The 19,253-nt window shown below is 42.7% G+C and overlaps 1 protein-coding gene across 26 annotated transcripts in view; it reads right to left on the reverse strand.

Annotated features, from left to right (window-relative positions):
* CALD1 (caldesmon 1) overlaps positions 1-15,107 on the reverse strand; it is a 237,455-nt gene extending 222,348 nt beyond the window's left edge. For 7 of the 26 annotated variants that reach the window (XM_043539609.1, XM_043539583.1, XM_043539567.1 and 4 more), the window contains exon 1: positions 14,790-15,094. The gene's annotated coding sequence lies outside the window, so the exon portion shown is untranslated. Of the gene's footprint in view, positions 1-70; positions 190-13,779; positions 13,850-14,789 lie in introns of those variants that run through there. The other 19 variants (XM_043539537.1, XM_043539495.1, XM_043539559.1 and 16 more) reach the window with 11 other exon arrangements.
* Between the last annotated feature and the right edge of the window lie 4,146 nt (positions 15,108-19,253).

The following is a 19,253-nucleotide window of genomic DNA, read 5'->3' on the forward strand; positions in this document are numbered from 1 at the left end:
ATATGGGGAAATACACAGCTAGAAAAGCCAAGTGGTAATAATGACACAACTATCTAGTTTATCTACCTACCTTACTGTTTTAGACTGCTGCCCACCACCATAATATGAGCTCCTTCCATGTTAAAAAAAAAAATCAGTCACAAAAGTGAAGTCCCTCATGGAGTTCATGGTGTCTCTAGTATTTCTCCCTTTTTGGAGTAAAAACTGTTTTTGCAGCACTTTAAGTACCCAATGTGCAACATATTCTTGCACAATCCCAAAGAATGGTTTGACTGGAAAAATAACTAGAATTTAGTCAAATGTTTGCTTTGATTTTTGCCAAGTAAAACAACTGCACATAAGGAGATTTATGCTGTATTTTTGGCTGATTTGGATAAATGTTAATCAACAACTTGAAAAGCACAAAAAAGGGTTCTTTGGATGTTTGAATGTGACACAATTGCAGTTCTAATATGGAGATGATCCACGTTGGCATTAGAGATAGCACTCTGCCTGGGGCCTTGCAGGAGGAAGTCTCCACTGGCTTCAAAAGAGTTACTCCAGATTTACACAGGTGTAACTGAAAGCAGAATTTGGCCCTTATTCTCAGGTTCCCTCATTTATTTATTGCTATGTGTTGACATGCCTGAGTTTAAAAAAAAAATTCCTTGAAATAACTCTCCGAGAAAGTCTCACAAGGACTCTGGGCCTGATTCTGATCTCACTTTCATCCATGTAAATCAAAAGTAATGCCATTGAAGTCAGTGAGGTAACACTGGTATTAAACCAGTGTGAGATCATATCAGACCCCGTCCTTAATAAAATGACCACTATTAGCTTATCTCCAAGTTTCCATTCATTAGGATTTCTGCACTGAATTTGCACGAGCAATATCCACAGACCAAGAAATACATTTAAAAGTGATGGCTATTTTCTCCTGCTGAAAACTACAGAATGCAGCAAGCTATCCCACTTCTCATCCAAAAAACTACAGCTTTTATATTTTGTTAACAGAAGTGTTTATGGACAAAACACGTGTGAATATACCATAGAAACCATCCGGCATGGACTGGGGAGAATGAACAAGATGATCTAATGTCTTTCTCTTGTCTATTTTTTATGGCCTCAACCTTTGGTGTTCAAGTCTAAACCATGGAAAAGCACTGAACACACATAGCTAAGTTCTGCTCTCAATTATAGGAGCATCCCACTGAAAATCAGCAAAGTCCCTATTTAGGGTCCAATCCTATTTAGGATCACACTGATCCCCAAACTTTTGGCTATAGTACAACTGTATTTTGTGGTGTAAATCAGACAATCTGTCACCAAGCACAGTCTGTTCCTTACAAGGGACACACTTTTCCCTCATTTTTTACTAAACATGGACAGACGACTTATCTGATGTGCTGATATAGAAGACAAACAAATATGGAGTTCCACCCACCCCCATTTTAACTATTTGATAGCTACATGTTGCTTCTACAAACTGGTTTCACATCCATCCACGATGCCGTGAATGAAAAAAAAAATCCGTATTCATCACAGATGATTTGTGAATTTGTTGGGACAGACACTTAAGGAATGGTACTCTAAACATTTTTAGTTTGGTAGGCAGTGCACTAAACTTTAGCCCCTTTGGGAGGAGGCCCGATTACAAATTTTGAGTTAGGTCTCAAGTGAAAAAAATGCATTAGTTGGTGTGATCCTAAAACTCCTGTTTGTTCAAATCAAAACAGCCTCACTGCAAAATGTGACCTAGTTGGCAACTATTACTAAGAGACCCACACATCAACAGGGGGGACTCACCAGGCTAAGGACTTAGGCACAGTGACCAAGCTACGCAATAGACACATTAGAGTACCAGGTTCAAGCTTTCACGGGCACTACATTCACCTACAAATTCCGGTTGTTAGTTGGGTTTTTTAAATGAACTCGCTCTAAAACACACACCATATAAATTTCCTTTAATAGCCTCACCTCCTACGTTTGAGCTTTCAAAAACTGAAAACCATATGGATGAAATAAACGTTTGCAATCCAGCAATACCCGCTGTACCCTGATATATTTGTTATTGAAGGGCTTTTCCAGTGTCTCAGGGAGCCACTTAAGAATATGAAATAAGGTCGGATTTTCCCCACAGTAATTCAGTTCCTGTTTGGAGAAAACACTATGAGAAGACCAGATATTCTGTTGTTTTGGTTTCATAAGTGGCTCCATGATGCATTTGAAACACCCTGAAAAACAACTTGGCATTAGTATATGTATTATTATAAATTTGATGCTTGACAGTGGCTATTTTTGACTTTATTAATGTTCTTATGGAACCCAATTGACACCACTAGGAATGGCTTCAGCCTCACACTAGGAATGATCAAATGATGCTTCCTCAGTAGTTCTGAAAAAACTGATTTACAAGAACCACTTAATTTACAACCTAAAAGCAACTTCTCCACACCATCCCCTTGACTTAACAAATCTAGACTTTCGAAAGAGCTGGGAATGTCAACTTCCTATCAAAAAACCTTCCCTCCGCAGGTTAGCTATTTGAAACTTTATAAATAGCTGAATAGGTTACTGAACAATGGTTATTTTCCATAACCTGTAAACAGAAGTGGCACCGTATCTCAGAGAGAAATTCTCTGACTCTGAGAAACCAAACTACACCTAGGTTGCTGGTTCATATCTAGCCCAGACAGGTAATGACAAAGGTGTTACCATCTGATGGCAGGCAGCCCATGTGAATTGAGTCTCTATCCAGTTCCCAATAGACCAATATCCATATTGAAAAGCCAATTGCCAGATACGCTTGGTGGAAATCATAGAGAGGCCCAGAGATGTCTGAGCATGGAGGCTGAACTAGTCTCTCTCACTTAGTTGTGGTCCCTTCATGAAAGGATTGACAGCACTTTGGAGGGGCAGTGAGGGAAACTTGTAATACTGCTACCTGTATTGTGCCTATTCTGTGACTAAAAAGAATATAGGAGGCCAGATTCTGATTTCAGCTATGCCACTTTAAGTTCTCAGAACTCATAGGAGTGACTGGGCTCAATACAGGGGTAACCAGGTAAAATTCAATGGCCTCCGTTATACAGGAGGTCAGACTAGATGATCTACTGGGTCTTCTGGCCTTAAAACTTTATCCGTCATTGCAGTGTTTCCCAAACTTGGGACGCCGCTTGTTCAGGGAAAGCCCCTGGCGGGCCGGGCTGGTTTGTTTACCTGCTGCGTCCGCAGGTTCGGCCGATCGTGGCTCGCACTGGCCGCGGTTCACCACTGCAGGCCAACGGGGGCTGCGGGAAGCGGCACGGGCCAAGGGACGTACCAGCCACCACTTCCCGCAGCCCCCATTGGCCTGGAGCGGCGAACCGCGGCCAGTGGGAGCTGCGATCGGCTGAACCTGCGGATGCGGCAAGTAAACAAAGCAGCCGGGCCCGCCGGGGGCTTTCCCTGAACAAGCGGTGTCCCAAGTTTGGGAAACACTGCGTCATTGGATTCCTATCAATGTCACCAAGATCAGAAACTAGTCCATAGTCTCCAAATCTATCAATATGGCACAGATCATTCTATTTCCAATTTATTTTAAACAACCTGAGAATTCTGGCAGGGAGCAGATCCTGTATAAAATTTCCTCGCTGCAGCAACCTTCCTATCTTTCTTCCCGTGAAACACACATGCAATTGTGTAGTGGTTTTGTTATTTTCTGTCTCAGGACTTTGATGGCCAAAAAATCCCACACACCCGTAAAGAAAATAAATCACAGTGGCAAAAAGTAAATGCACATATATTCTGATGACTTAATGTATTAACCTGTCTGTGCATTATTTTACTATGGGCATTTGAGGGTGGGTAAGGGTCTTTTCCTGTAGGCTCTGGAACACCAAATGAACCATTGCATAGCCTCTATTAAACCATTAGGCAGAAAGTTTTGGTGTGAGGATCTGTGTGCATTGATCCTTTTCTGCCCCAAAAGCCCTCTCTCTGGTTCTACAGAGACAGCACACACAAGGGGTGAGAACTGTCTCCCTCCCCACAGAGGACTCTCCACAGCCTCTCCCCCTCTGTAAACTGGATTTAGCATTTCCGTGTATCTCTATCCGTGGATGAGAGGAGGATTTCATCCATTGTGCCAGAACCTCAGCCACTGCAAATCTGCACAGTTCCACTGACTTCAATGGATCTATGCTGATTCAGACCAGCCGAAGATGTGGCCTGTGGTATTTTAAACCTGCACTATATACAACAATTTATCTCAGGGATCTAACTACAAGAACAAAAACCAGTAACAGAGTTTTTAATGCACCTTTAGTAGAGGAAGTTGCAAACACTACTATTCTGCTGTTTTTCCTTTTTTACTCTGAAAAGCCATAACTCCCAATGGGTTATCCCTTGTTTGTATAGGGTGTCCAGTGAGCAAGCCATTTACTATTGCAGTTAAAGTGAATAAAGCTCAGACCTTTCCATATATGGCAGTGCCTTTTAATCAACGGGGAACGAATGAGCAATGGAATTTTACTTGGCTTTTGATTTTGCAATGCCCTATCTTATATGCAATATTGTTTTCTGATGAATGGTTATTATTGAATGTGGGAATAATTTTGACCCGGGTTTTTGCAGACCCATGATGTACATGAAACAGAGAGAGTGGGCCAGATTCTGAACTCAATTATCCCATCATAAATCTCACTGAAGTTAGAGTTACTCCAGATTTATACCAGGATCATTTAGATCAGAATCAGGCCCAGGATAAAGATCATTCACTGGCAATGGAGTTTCACCAGTGTTAAACTGGTTAAAGTTTAGATCAAAATCTGGGCAAAAGATGTCCAAGTTAAAACCTGGACCAAATTTTGTTCTCATTTACACCAAACATCAGATTTACACCAGTGTAATTAACAGCAGAATTTGGATAACTGATGTTTTAAGTTTAAAAAAAGGATTTGAATTAGGCTTCTTTTATCTGTGTACTGTATACCAGCCACAAAAATGCATGGCAATATTTCAACTGGATCACAAACACTCATTCATATTTATAGCAATTAAAATGACATACTTCAAACAAAACTGGATTTTAAAGACTGAAGTTGCAAAGCAACAGCTGTAGCTTATCAGACATCTGAATGGAACCCATCATTTTCATAGCAGGGGTATGGCCATGTATCTAAAGTTAAATTCTGCTCTCAGAGGCGCACAAAGAATCTAAACTCCGACATTCTGCTATCCTCACATGCCTGGAGCTCCTCTCTCTCTACCCACAGGCAATATGAAGGCAGAATATCAGAGCGCTGAAGCTGTGCGTGGATCCAAGAGAAGAATTTTGCCATGTGCCATTAGGCATCTTGTGATATCAGCAGTGGATGGGAGAAGCTATTCAGATAAAATAACAGCTGACCAGAATCTTCCCCCATATCTCAATCCTATCCCGACCAGATCCTTTTTCAAGATTTGCAAAAAGTTCCACAAACCATTTTCCCAAACCTCTGCCCTTTGTAACCGAGATACCAAATTCAGCCCTAGTGCTAACAAGCACGATTTTTTTTTAAATCAATGGGGTTTCATAACAGAGCAGAGGAGGGGAAGGGAGGGTGTCACTAGCTCATTGTGGAGTTGGGGTGGCGGGGGGAGGAGAGGAGTAAAGAGGAATCTCTTAGCTCTTGCTAATCCCAGGGGATTGAAGAGAAATTGTTCCTGCTGCTGCTGCTCTTAATAGAAATGAATATATGGACTTGCCAAGGAACTCCACCAGCTGTTAGTATCCCCTGAAACTGCAAGGAGTAATGAGATGTCCTGCCATTGCTTATGGGATGAAAAGAAAGGAATATTTTGACCATGGTGACTTTTTGGGGAGGGAACCATTTCACTGTAGCAGTGTTCCTTGTCCCCTGTGAACACTGCTACAGTGAAATGGTTCCCTCCCCAAAAAGGCACTCAGCCATTGCCTATCTGAGGCAAAGATACACGAAGAGTAGAAACGTGCTCTACAGCATTGACATTTACATAAGGAGAATGCCAACTTCGAAGCCCTGCGAATAAGAAACAAACAGATCACAATGTCCTTTCTTGGGTAAAAACTCCCTTTGAAGGCAATGGGAGCCTGGCCTGTGTAAGGGCTGCAGGACTGAACCTTGAAATTTAAAGGAACACAGCAACTGCCATTCAGGATCAGACCAGTGCAGTGGTCCACCTAGTACAGTACCCCGTCTCCGACAGTGGCTACAGCCAGCTGCTTCAGAGGAAGGTGCCAAGGAACCCTGCGGTAGGTAGTTATAGAGTAACCCACAGGGAAAGTTTTCTCCTCGACTCATTAGTTAAAGAACTGTCATATTTCCAGTATCCCTCGTTACTCCCATGAAAATTATGAGAATTATATAAATAGTGAATCCTATAATTTTCCCAATTTGCAGCATTGCCCCAAACTATCTAACATTAAAACGTTTGCGTCATCATCCTAAATTGAATCTGTTTCCCTGCCCTTCGAATATCCAGTTTCTTGAAGGGGGGTTACGGGAGGTGCGCGCGTGTGTGCGTGTGCGTGCGTGCATGTGCATGTGTGTGTGACACCAAGTTTTCTTGCTACATTTAACAATATTCCCAACCTTTTTTTATTTATTAGGCTGTAAAAATATCCACTGGAATAGATCCAAGCAGAGCATTTAGGGTAAAACGTTGCGTTCTCCATAAATATATTTATAAAAAGAAGCTAAATTCCCCATATGATTTTTTTTCTATTTCAGGATATAAACCAGAAGAAGGTGTGTGAATGGGAGGGTTCCTTTTTGCTTCACACCCTCTGCAACACGTCTGGGGGAAAACCTCTATTTGTATTCTGTCGACGTAGGGAGTGGAAATATGTAATGAAGTTTCCACTCAGTGAAATCTTTTCCAAGTAGGGTATTTACCCATTGTAGCCTGTTCTAGCTACTGTGGTTCTGATCTCAACTGCTCCCATCCTATGTGCAATAACAAGCAGATAAATGTTCAGAAGTTTGTTTAGAGTTATTTGTCATCCAAGCATTTAGACCATCTCTGCAATATTAAAAAAGGGTCTCCTCTCTCCACCCATATTTTCAGAACATGCATTTAACATGACAAGTGTAAATGAATCATAGAATCATAGAATATCGGGGTTGGAAGGGACCTCAGGAGGTCATCCAGTTCAACCCCCTGCCCAAAGCAGGACCAAACCCCAATTAAATCATCCCAGCCAGGGCTTTGTCAAGCCTGACCTTAAAAACTTCTAAGGAAGGAGATTCTACCACCTCCCTAGGTAACACATTCCAGTGTTTCACCACCCTCCTAGTGAAAAAGTTTTTCCTAATATCCAACCTAAACCTCCCCCACTGCAACTTGAGACCATTACTCCTTGTCCTGTCCTCTTCTACCACTGAGAATAGTCTAGAACCATCCTCTTTGGAACCACCTCTCAGGTAGTTGAAAGCAGCTATCAAATCCCCCCTCATTCTTCTCTTCTGCAGACTAAACAATCCCAGTTCCCTCAGCCTCTCCTCATAGGTCATGTGTTCCAGACCCCTAATCATTTTTGTTGCCCTTCGCTGGACTCTCTCCAATTTTTCCACATCCTTCTTGTAGTGTGGGGCCCAAAACTGGACACAGTACTCCAGATGAGGCCTCACCAATGTCGAATAGAGGGGAACGATCACGTCCCTCGATCTGCTCGCTATGCCCCTACTTATACATCCCAAAATGCCATTGGCCTTCTTGGCAACAAGGGCACACTGTTGACTCATATCCAGCTTCTCGTCCACTGTCACCCCTAGGTCCTTTTCCGCAGAACTGCTGCCTAGCCATTCGGTCCCTAGTCTGTAGCAGTGCATTGGATTCTTCCATCCTAAGTGCAGAACCCTGCACTTATCCTTGTTGAACCTCAGATTTCTTTTGGCCCAATCCTCCAATTTGTCTAGGTCTCTCTGTATCCTATCCCTACCTGCCACCGTATCTACCACTCCTCCTAGTTTAGTATCATCCGCAAATTTGCTGTGAGTGCAATCCACACCATCCTCCAGATCATTTATGAAGATATTGAACAAAACCAGCCCAAGGACCGACCCTTGGGGCACTCCACTTGATACCGGCTGCCATCCAGACATGGAGCCATTGATCACTACCCTTGAGCCCGACAATCTAGCCAACTTTCTACCCACCTTATAGTGCATTCATCCAGCCCATACTTCTTTAACTTGCTGACAAGAATACTGTGGGAGACCGTGTCAAAAGCTTTGCTAAAGTCAAGAAACAATACATCCACTGCTTTCCCTTCATCCACAGAACCAGTAATCTCATCATAGAAGGCGATTAGATTAGTCAGGCATGACCTTCCCTTGGTGAATCCATGCTGACTGTTCCTGATCACTTTCCTCTCGTGTAAGTGCTTCAGGATTGATTCCTTGAGGACCTGCTCCATGATTTTTCCGGGGACTGAGGTGAGGCTGACTGGCCTGTAGTTCCCAGGATCCTCCTTCTTCCCTTTTTTAAAGATGGGCACTACATTAGCCTTTTTCCAGTCGTCCGGGACTTCCCCCAATCGCCATGAGTTTTCAAAGATAGTGGCCAATGGCTCTGCAATCACAGCCGCCACCTCCTTTACATTTACGCTTGCACATGCAGATGCAGTAACTGTGCAAACCCTGTGTACCTGTGTAATTCTGAAAGCCTGCGCCACTGACCCTAGTTGAAGTTCCAGCGAACCATTTTCAACTGGTTACTATTGGTTCTGCTTTGTTTTGGAAGCAAATTACTCTGTTAGCCCACTGGTCCCTCCAGGAGCAGCCCAAACAGACTAACTGAAGTCCTAATCTAATGAAGTCCACTGGACTTTCCACTAAGGAGAATGTATAGCATATAGTGTCTAAAAGACTCTCTCAAAAAATAAGTATTACCAGCACGACTTTGGACTTCCATTCCACGACCTCAAAGCATGTTACAAAATACGAATGAATTAAGCCTTAATAACCTTAGTGTACCTAGTTCATAGGGGAAGGATTTATTTTACAGATATGGAAACTGAGGTAGAGAGCTGAAATGATTTGCAAGAAGGTTATAGCAGACCCTGGAACAGAATCCAGATCTCCTGATTGTTACTCTGGCATTTTAAGAACATGATTACCAGTCCACTCAGTAATTAAAAATGGTTTCCCTAACTCTGTCCAGTCAAATACATTGGCGGGGGGGGAGATGGTAGAGAAAAAATTAGAATTCTACCTAGTGCTCCACCACGACTGCTACTGTTCATATACCATTCTCACTGGTAGCGTGAGCAGAGAGATGAAAGACTGAATGGGCCTGGAGAAGGAGCTCGTCACACATTCCCTTACAGATGGGTTGAGATGCTTTGGAAAAGCAGCGCGGTTGGTAGCTGCATTGCTACTGCTTTGCCAGTTCTGCAGAGAAACGTTAGTTGCAAGGGCTGTCAATCCATCCTCATTCACCAGTACCAGATTCACTCCCAAAAAACATTTGTTAAAAGACAAAAGAATTTTTTTTAGTGAGGGTCAAAATGATGATAATCATATCGGTTATACATATATATTCAGTTTCCTATCTAAATAAGTTATGTACCCTAGTCTTCTGGATTTATCAAGTCATATTTTGGGACCAGTAGGAGGTATACATTTTTTTTTTTTAAGTCTAAATGTTGCCAAACAAAATAGCTCAAATCTTCCCTTCCACTTGATATTGATTAGCTAATTTATACACAAGCTTCAGAAGAAAGCTGAAAATAAAGAGTTACATAGTTCAACAGTCATGTGACCTCAGTGACCTCAATGTTTCATCCAGAAAGGTCAAATCTAATCTGATCTTCAGATGCCTTTGAGTCAAATTTCAGCTTCAGTTAGATCCTTCTCTGACCATTTTCTTTGAGGCCAGCAATGGCTATAATTACATACACGCACACACACACACACACACACAGAGTATATGGCATTATATGTACAAGCCACACATGCTAAAATGCAGCTATATCCAATAACCACTCAGTCCTTCTAAAATAGCCAAAAGCTCAATACCAATCTCAGCCAACCCATCTGTGTGCACACGCACAAATCCGTATATATGTCCGATGAAGGGAATTTTAGTAAGGAAACAACTCTTTTGTTATGAGAGTTTCCATTAAGTTATTATAAAGAACAGGCATTTTTTGAAAGGATGAAACCTACTTTGACTAGTAGCAATAGCATTAGCCAACATTCTACTAACATTCTTTAAAGTAGTCATCCTGCCTGCCTCAGGTTTTACTCATCTGGGGCCCAATTCTGCAAACCCTCAATACATGACATTCCCCTTGAAGGCAACGGAAGATTTGTAGGATTTGACCCAGAAAACAATAGTAACTTTGGGGGTATTCCCCCCCCCCACACACACACACACACACCCTTTCTCTGGTTCCCATGGGATTTGATGTAGGGTACTGAAGATTGACAGCTAATACTGTATTCTCAGCCTCTTGCTCTCTTTCTTAGAGTATGTCAATACTGGAGCTGGAGGTATAATTTCCTTGTTAGGTAGCCATACCCTGGCTAGCTCTAATCAAGACAGTATTCTAAAAATAGCGGTATGGCCACAGCAGCAGAAGTGGTGAGAGGGGCTAGTACAATCCCATCTGAAACCCTAAGTATGTACTTGGGGCAGCTAGCCAGTACCGCTGCTCATGCCCTCACAGCCATGCTTCTATTGGTAGCCCGCTAGCGCAGGTATGTCTATCTGAGCTGGAAGTCACACCTCTATCTCTAGTGTAGACATACCCTTATAGATACACACACTCTTTTCTTTCACCTCTTTGTTCTTGCATAGTAACTAAATTCAATGGGTCAAATCCTCCATAGTTCCATTGACTTTAATGGATGTGCATCAATTTACACCAGGTGAAGACCTGACCCAATATGAATTATGGCCCATGTAATCACAAAAAATGTCAAATGCAAACTACAGAAAAAGAAGAGTGTTGATACAGTCCTGGAGCATTGAAATTCCATTTGTTCTGTAGGAAAGAAATCCCATAGGAACTCAGTGTTATACAATGGAATTTACCCTGTTGTGCAGCACATCTCCTGCACGATAAGAGGAATTTTAAGGCCCTAGGACAGTAGTGTCCTATTGTTATGCAGTTTGCTACAGTAGAAAAGAGGAGAAAATACACCACACATTGCGCAAAACAATACAAACTATGACAGGTTTCAGAGTAGCAGCCGTGTTAGTCTGTATTCGCAAAAAGAAAAGGAGTACTAGTGGCACCTTAGAGACTAACCAATTTATTTGAGCATAAGCTTTCGTGAGCTACAGCTCACTTCATCGGATGCATGTAGCTCACGAAAGCTTATGCTCAAATAAATTGGTTAGTCTCTAAGGTGCCACTAGTACTCCTTTTTTTAATACAAACTATGCCACCTCGTGTGCCCAGTGCACTCCTCCCTGTTCTGACAATGCTCATATGCACAGAGCCTACAGACTGTTAGAAACGTGAGCAGATGTGGGGAGTGTTGGCAAAGAAAAATGAACGGCACTCAGTTTCTTTCCCAGCTGTACAATCCACTTTTAAAAAAGCTACCAGAAATAACAAGAGCACATTTTAGAGCATATCCAGTTTGTTAGATCTTTTGCAGCGTACTTCGGAGCCTGTTGGTCCAGATAAACCTCTACTCATTGCACCAGCAGTCAGGAGGAAATGCGGGAGGGCAGTATCATGTAAGGCTAGCCATGGCTGCTAAGCAATGCTGTGCACGGATGCCCTCCATACCTACTCATGCACCAGAGTTTGAATACAGAACAGTGGATGCAGCACCTCCACTTGTGTATGGGGAGAGGTGGAAGCAATGCTAGAGGGGCTCCTGCCACAGCAGTGTTTCTCAACCTTTTTTACCCAGGGACCCCTAAACTTAAACAGACAAACCCGTGGAACCCCAACCATGGGTGATGCATGAGGGGACATGAGGGGTCACACGCCCCCCAGATTTCGCTTTCCACTTGGCCCTGCTCCCTGAAGTGCCAACGTAGCAGAGCAGAGCAGTGATGTGTATCCTTGGCTAGCTGCTGCCTGCTCATGAAGTCAATGGCTGAGAGGCAATCCCTTCTTATAGCAGGGGGAGATCTCTCTTCTGCAATGATGCTGCAAGTTTTGATCTACCCGCCCACCCCGGCCAACCCAGACAAGCTTGGTGGCCTGCTGAGGTGAGTCAAGGGATGGAGGTGGCACTCTCTCCCTGAGCCCCGCCGCCGAGGCTGAAGCCCAGTTTATTTTGGCAGACCCCCTGAAACCTGATCATAGCCCCCCAGGGGACCGCAGACCCCCAGTTGAGAACCAGAACAGCAACCTGTTCAGATAATGTAACTGGCACCCATGTCTCAATGCCACAGAGACCACTGTCCCTGCTAGCAGTCTGCAAAACAGAAGAATGCCCAGTTCTATTGCCCTATCATGTCCTGCTCCTAGCTCTTAGAGTCATTGGTCCCATCACTATTCAACAAGGAGAGTTCATTCCATCACTGCCACTGTGTCCTCTTTCATGTCATCTCTGTACACAGGTGCCCTTTAACCATCCCCAAAGCAGCACCCTTCATTGAATCACAGTACTGCCCTCCACACTTTGTACTGATATGAAACACTGCTGGTAAACACACCTATTGCAGCCTCCACACATGGCCCAGTGAATGAGGAACTGAGGAACACAGAGACCCCCATTTTAGTGCATCTTTTCCCTTCTGCGTCACCTTGCATGGAAGGAAACTGACCATCTACCCTGTAAAATTCAAAATGTTTCATAATGATATTGAGTGCAAAATACTGAGTTTTCCATTCCTTTATGCTGTTCAATGTTGAAAGATAGGGTTGCAGTAGTATAAAGTAGCAGCTTTACATTGTACTTTGCTCATTGTCAAAGTGTATTTAGATGTGGCAAGCCATTACATCTACTCTCCTTGAGTCTGATCGTGTATTTGTTAATGAATGTACTGATTTCACCCAAGACTAATCATGTGAATAAGGGCTGCAAGATTGGGTTGGGTCCCTTGTCATTTCATGGTGCAACAATGAGAAGTTTTCAGGAAATACAAATGACTTCAATTTGCCTTCTGTTCTCAAACAACCTGTCCAATATTTCTCCCAGTACCATCATGACAACCAAATGCCAAACATTACAGTTACATGTATAGGTTTTATTGAATATCATCATCCTCCTTAAACAGTCATCTGAAGACAGAGACAGACCCATAAGCTTCCCCAAATATACTGATAACTGCTCTGTTCCCCCTTTTTCAGAAAGCCACTTCCATTAACAAATGATTTTTTGTCAGTCCCTTGAATGATCACAAAAAACAGCTTTCACTGTATTTGTAATGCATCTCAAGAAAAGTCCATTTTGAGTGGTTTTCAAGAAAGCAATTTCAGGATCGCCTGATATTTCCCAATTCCAAATGCAAAATATTGCAACGGCACACATACATATACACACACCCCAACCTGTAAATATAATTAGAAAAAGAAAGGGTGCTGATCTCAGACTTATTTAATGCTTGGCTGTACTAGCAAATTCATTTAGAATATGTTATATGAAAGACACTACAAAAGAAATTCTCCCCCCACAGTTTGTTTCTTCCAGATGTTTCCAAGGGAAAAAATGTGTCATTTTCATAGAATATTCTCCAACAAGCCTTTTAGTGGGGGGGAGGGAAACCTTCCCGAAAACATGAAGTCCCCAGAAGAAGCCACATGCTGTAGAAAAGTTATTTTAAAAAATTATTTTGTGCATCCTTTCCTTAAATAAATGACACAGGGCATGGGAGAATAATCACCTTTGACATATCTGTGGGTTCGGTCAGGAGTTATCAGGTCTTCCTCCCACTCGCTCCCCAATCGTTCTACAGCTAATCTTGCCCCTCTCTATCTTTATGCCCCTATCATTCCTTCTTACAAGGAATTCCATGCTACACAAAATGTCACTAGCATCAGCTATCAGGCTTGCACAACACAACTGTACGAGCATGTCAAAAGTAGCTTGAAATGAAAGTCTGCTTCCTCTCTTTCTGGAATAGCAGTCACACACACACACACACACACACACACACACACAAAGCTCCAGTCCCACCCATGAACAGTTTGGGTCCCCCCCTCCCCGCCCTTTCTTTTCACAGGAAAGACTGCTTCATAAGAAACATTCTGGCAATATGCTGCTCTGCATGTTAAGTCTGAAAACAAAAACGGATGCAGTCTATTGTCAACAATACTTTTCTGAAAGACAGCCATAATAGACATCTGTTTCAGCAAATATAAATCAGTGACAATGTTTTCCCTGCCTGCTCTGCCTTTAGATTTTTGCTACTTTAATAGCCTAGCTTTTAGGTTGCAAAATGAAAAGCAAGTCAGTCTGTTAGCCTGCAAAATCTTATTTCAATCACTCCTTTAAATGCACTTTAAAAGAAAACATGAATAGGCTTTTGTTCCATGGGCAAGCGTCCCCAAGAATACCACTGTGTGGTACCGACTCATTAATGCTGGCCCAACTGGGTTTCTGCCTCCTTCCAAACAAACAATGGGCTATCCTGTACACGAGAAGCCTTTCCGTTCTGCCCAGGAACTGCACTCACTACGCAAAGCAGACATCTCTGTGAAGAACAAAATATGAAATCTTCTCTCACTAACAGTGGTTCACAATGAACATCTGCCAAGGGAAAAAGCTGCAGGCACTTTTAGTATATTTCCACAGCTCTGTTACATTTAACATGCACCGTGGATAGATGTTAAACAGCAAATGCAGTCAAATCAGATCATTGGGGTGGGGGAAAAGAGTATCTTAATCCCTTACCTCTGCAGCTGAAAAGTTTTCAACTAGTAGGAAGGAAATGAATAACTGGCTGTTTAGGCAGGAGCACAGCAAGAAAGGTACACCAGCAGCCTAACACACAGCCCTATTCAATAAAACTACAGACTTTCCTTGGCCCCTCCCAAAAGTCAATGCTAAGTGACTACATATCCCTTATGTTTACAATTGGCAGCCAGTGGTATGCATTGTTCTCAATTTATTCTAATAAGCAGCCAATGACTACGCTTGAGCCAAGGTGGGTCCAGCCTGCCTGCAGAGATGCCTGTCATTCCCTAGGCATGCTCAGGAAGCCACTCATCAGAAAACCAAGACCTAAAAAGCTCCGAAAATTCATGCAAGCTGCCAAAAGTGTCTTGCTACATGCCCTTTTTTGGTTATCCTTAGCAGGGCCTCTGAAAGTAAATCCTCTGTCAGGAACAATCATAAGAAATGTTAATCTTGGGGAAAAGAGGCTGTCTTGTTGAACACAAATGGAGCTTTAAAAAAGGAAATATACTGCAAGGAAAGGGGGCAGAGTAAATACGTTTATTTTTTGCATCAATTTTAAAGAAAATTTAAAAAGCATATACACCACAACCAACTTCATTGTACTGTTTTAACGAATACCATATGTAGAAAGAGAATGTAAAAACTATTTGTCTTTTCCTGCAGAAACAAAAATGTTAAAGCAATAGTATGAGAGGAGCATGAAAGAGGAGTTGGCAGACAAGCGGGTTACCTGTCAAATAGTGTAGTAGAAGTTGCATATAGAATGTCCGTGTTCTTAAAAATTGTTTAAGATACCATTAAAATCTTTGACACTAATCACTGATCCTAAAAAATGTTGACCAGTTCAGGTAAACATTGAGTTAATAAATGTCCATCTCTATATATATTCTGAACAGCACTTTTCACTAAACTTTCTTTTTCCACTAATCAAGTATGTTTGGATTAATCTTTACCTTGAAAATGTCTTTTGTGGAGCATCAGAAAATTGCAGACTGTTCACAGAATTTGACTGGAGGTTTTACTTACCCTGAGTAATTTAAAGAAGTAAAAGAACAAATACAAAACACATGCACAGAAAAAAGTGAGGTACATCAAGTATTTGCAAAGAATGAGATGAAATGTAACTGTTCTTACGGATGTAAATATATAGCACAGTATATAGACACATACACACACACACACACACACACACCAATAAAGACTGAAAGTAAAGTGCTGACCGAACTGGAGAGAAGTGGAAGAAACTGCCCAAGCCACAAGATATTTCTGCAGGTTTATTATTTGACAATAATTTGTACAAAAGCACAGCGAGAGGGGGGGAAAATACATATAACAAGACACTGCATCCGGGTGGGCTATTTTATGTGTTCGTAAATCTATTGTTTTAATGCCAGTCTGGATCTTTTCCTTCAATCACAGGGCCTGTTTGAATCTACTCACATGAGTACAAGCAGCAAGATTTGGCCCATGTACAGTAAACTAATCTTATTTAACACTGTACACCTCTAGCTAAAGAGCTAGAGCAGGGGTGGCCAACCTGTGGCTCCGGCGCCACATGCGGCTCTTCAGAAGTTAATATGCGGCTCCTTGTATAGGCAGCGACTCCGGGGCTGGAGCTACAGGTGCCAACTTTCCAACGTGCCGGGGGGTGCTCACTGCTCAACCCCTGGCTCTGCCACAAGCCCTGCCCCCACTCCACCCCTTCCCGCCCCCTCCCCTGAGCCTGCTGTGCCCTCGCTCTTCCCCCCCCCCCCGCCCCAAGCCTCCTGCACCGCATGAAACAGCTGATTGGGAGGTGTGGGGAGGGAGGGGGAGATGCTGCTTGGTGGGGCTGCCAGTGGGTGGGAGGTGCTGGGGGGGTGGGATCTGATGGGGGGCTGCTGATGTCTTACTGTGGCTCTTTGGCAATGAACATTGGTAAATTCTGGCTCCTTCTCAGGCTAGCCACCCCTGAGCTAGATGCTTAACTGATACAAAGTGGCATAGCTCCAAAGGTATGCTGATTTACACAAATTCAGAATCTCAGCAAGCATGCTTATATCAGCTGTTTAGTTCCCTTTTTAAATATTACAATTGCATTTTATTAAGTAAAAAAAATGGTATTTGCTCTTGGAAATACACGTTTTTATTTTAACATTCAGATGCCTTTTCTAATGCAAGAGGCTTTGTCTCGGCAAGGATTTGAAACATAAAATCTAACACACACAGTATGTTGATAAAGCAGATGTCACATTTATAATTGACTAACACAAGGGAGAACAGAATGTCTAAACTCAGTTGTACTAAAAGCTTTAAAAACCTCAGGCTGTTAAGAGCCAAAATCATCTGAAGTCAATTAGACTAGTCAGGAGCCTATGGCAAATGGGGAGTGGCCCTAAATTGCCACAGAGATTTTTAATTCCAGGATTTTAAATATATGAAGTGTCTACTCCAGTGTCCGAGCAGGATTAGAGAGAGCTCATGGTTACAGCTGAGGCCTGGGAGTCAGAAAGACTCCTGAGTTCTATTTCCGACACAGTCATTGACTTGCTGTAAGAGCTCAGTGTTCACTGAAACAGGAAGCCAACGTATACATTATAACTAGGGCTGGATGAGAGCAATTGTGCTTTTTGAATGAGATTCTTCACAAACTGTGTTGTTGTGTTCCAGGCCATTTGTGTGTCAGGGTCATTTTTCCAGCGAATTTCTGCAAAGTGGCTATTTCACATCAAGTTGACAAGATGGAAAATTCAACAATGTGACGTAATGTTCAGCCACAAGAAACTTTGAATTCCAAGATTCAAGACTACAAAAATACACCGTGGGGTTTGCTCTAAAATAGGGACACTCAAGCAGGGGGGAAAAAGTGAAAGTGCACAGGTTTTAGTGAATTGTCATCAACATTTCTGAAAAAAATAATCAAGGACATAGATGAATAAGGTTTTTAAATTTCATTTCCAGTGGAAATATCTTTGCACACTTTGGAGAGAAGCATCATGCAAAACCCTTTGATAAAGTAATTATAATATGCTCCATCAATAGCAGCGCTATACTAGAAATTAGCTAGTACAGAACTTACCATAACAGTAACCCCTGCAGCTGCTTGCAAGGTTAGGCCCCACCTTTCAGCCATGTCTTCCTGCCATCTCTGCTATGACTCTGCCAGCCCCCTCTCCTCTTATGTCATGGCATGGAGGGAAGGCCTCCTTCAGCTTCCCTTTTCTGTCATGGCACAGGAGAGAAAAAACTATCGACTGACCCTCTCCCACCCCATCCCTTCATTTATGGCACGGGGCAGGAATTGAAGCTAAAACTTAAAGTGCCCCTTCAACACCAATCTATTAAGCAGCAGCCCTGTAAGCTGCTTACTTCCATACTTGCTAGGGTTAGGCTAGGGGTGGAAGCAGACATATCCTGGTTATTTGTGATAGCAGCTACAGGGACTACATTTGAGTGCTGCGAGCATGGAATTCCTGTGATTGCAGTCACTCAGAACATACCATCTCAATGTTTTCATTAGAAGTCCTGGGAAATCTCTGTGGAGACCATGGCTCTCAAAGGTTTATCGCTGTTTTCCTATAAAATTTACAATCTAAAGAGAATATACGGTCGGGGTTTAGAAAGTGCACTATTGATCATCTCCTGAGAGGTAGGTAATATTTCTGTATAGATCCACTCATGGGATGTGCATCCCAGCACGGTAGTAGCCCCCCAGAGAGTGGTGCCCATAGGAGCATATTTTCACAGCATTGAGCATTCAGAGCAGCAGTTTTATAAAATCGTGAAGTTCCAGTTCCCTCAGTGCCTTCCTTTCCATGGTCAGTTCCAGGCACAGAGAGACCAGCGCTCTGTGTTTTGGGGTTGTTTGTTATTTTTTGGGTGGGGAGAAGTTAACCCAAAAGTCTTGTTTATTACTGGGTTTTAGTAGTTTATCATTTTTTACTTTGTAATTAGATTCTGCATTAGTGAGCAGTGCTGAGAATCCCAGAGCAGCTCCATCCTTGGGGTCGGTGCCGCTACGGCAGCTGATCTGGGCTCCAGAGACTTGGAAGACGGGAGGAATAGTGGGCTGGGGGGAATGTTTGTTTCCACACACTTATATGTTCCCACAGTCTGATACACACTGTCTGATACAGTTTAGGGAAGACAGTAACCTCTGATCAGTATTCAGTGTGTTAGGCCATTTCTTCACTTCCCCTACTTCTGGATCTTTGGCTGTGAAGACCACCAAACAGCTCTAGGGCTGGCTGTAGTTTTTCCATTCAAGAAAGACGCAGAAGAGATGTAGGCAGAAAAGCCTACTCTAAGTTGCCTTTACCAGGCCATCAGGGGAATGGCCAGTGTTGAATTTTTAATCAATGCCTACAATAATCTATAACAAAACAAAAAGTCATTACTAATGAGGCAGTGAAGTGCGACCAAACATTCCTGAGAAGGGAGAGACACAGCGAGTGAGTAAGCCGCTGGGGAAATGGGGTA

This window comes from Chelonia mydas, chromosome 1 (assembly GCF_015237465.2).
Source record: "Chelonia mydas isolate rCheMyd1 chromosome 1, rCheMyd1.pri.v2, whole genome shotgun sequence".
Taxonomy (NCBI): Eukaryota; Metazoa; Chordata; order Testudines; family Cheloniidae; genus Chelonia; species Chelonia mydas.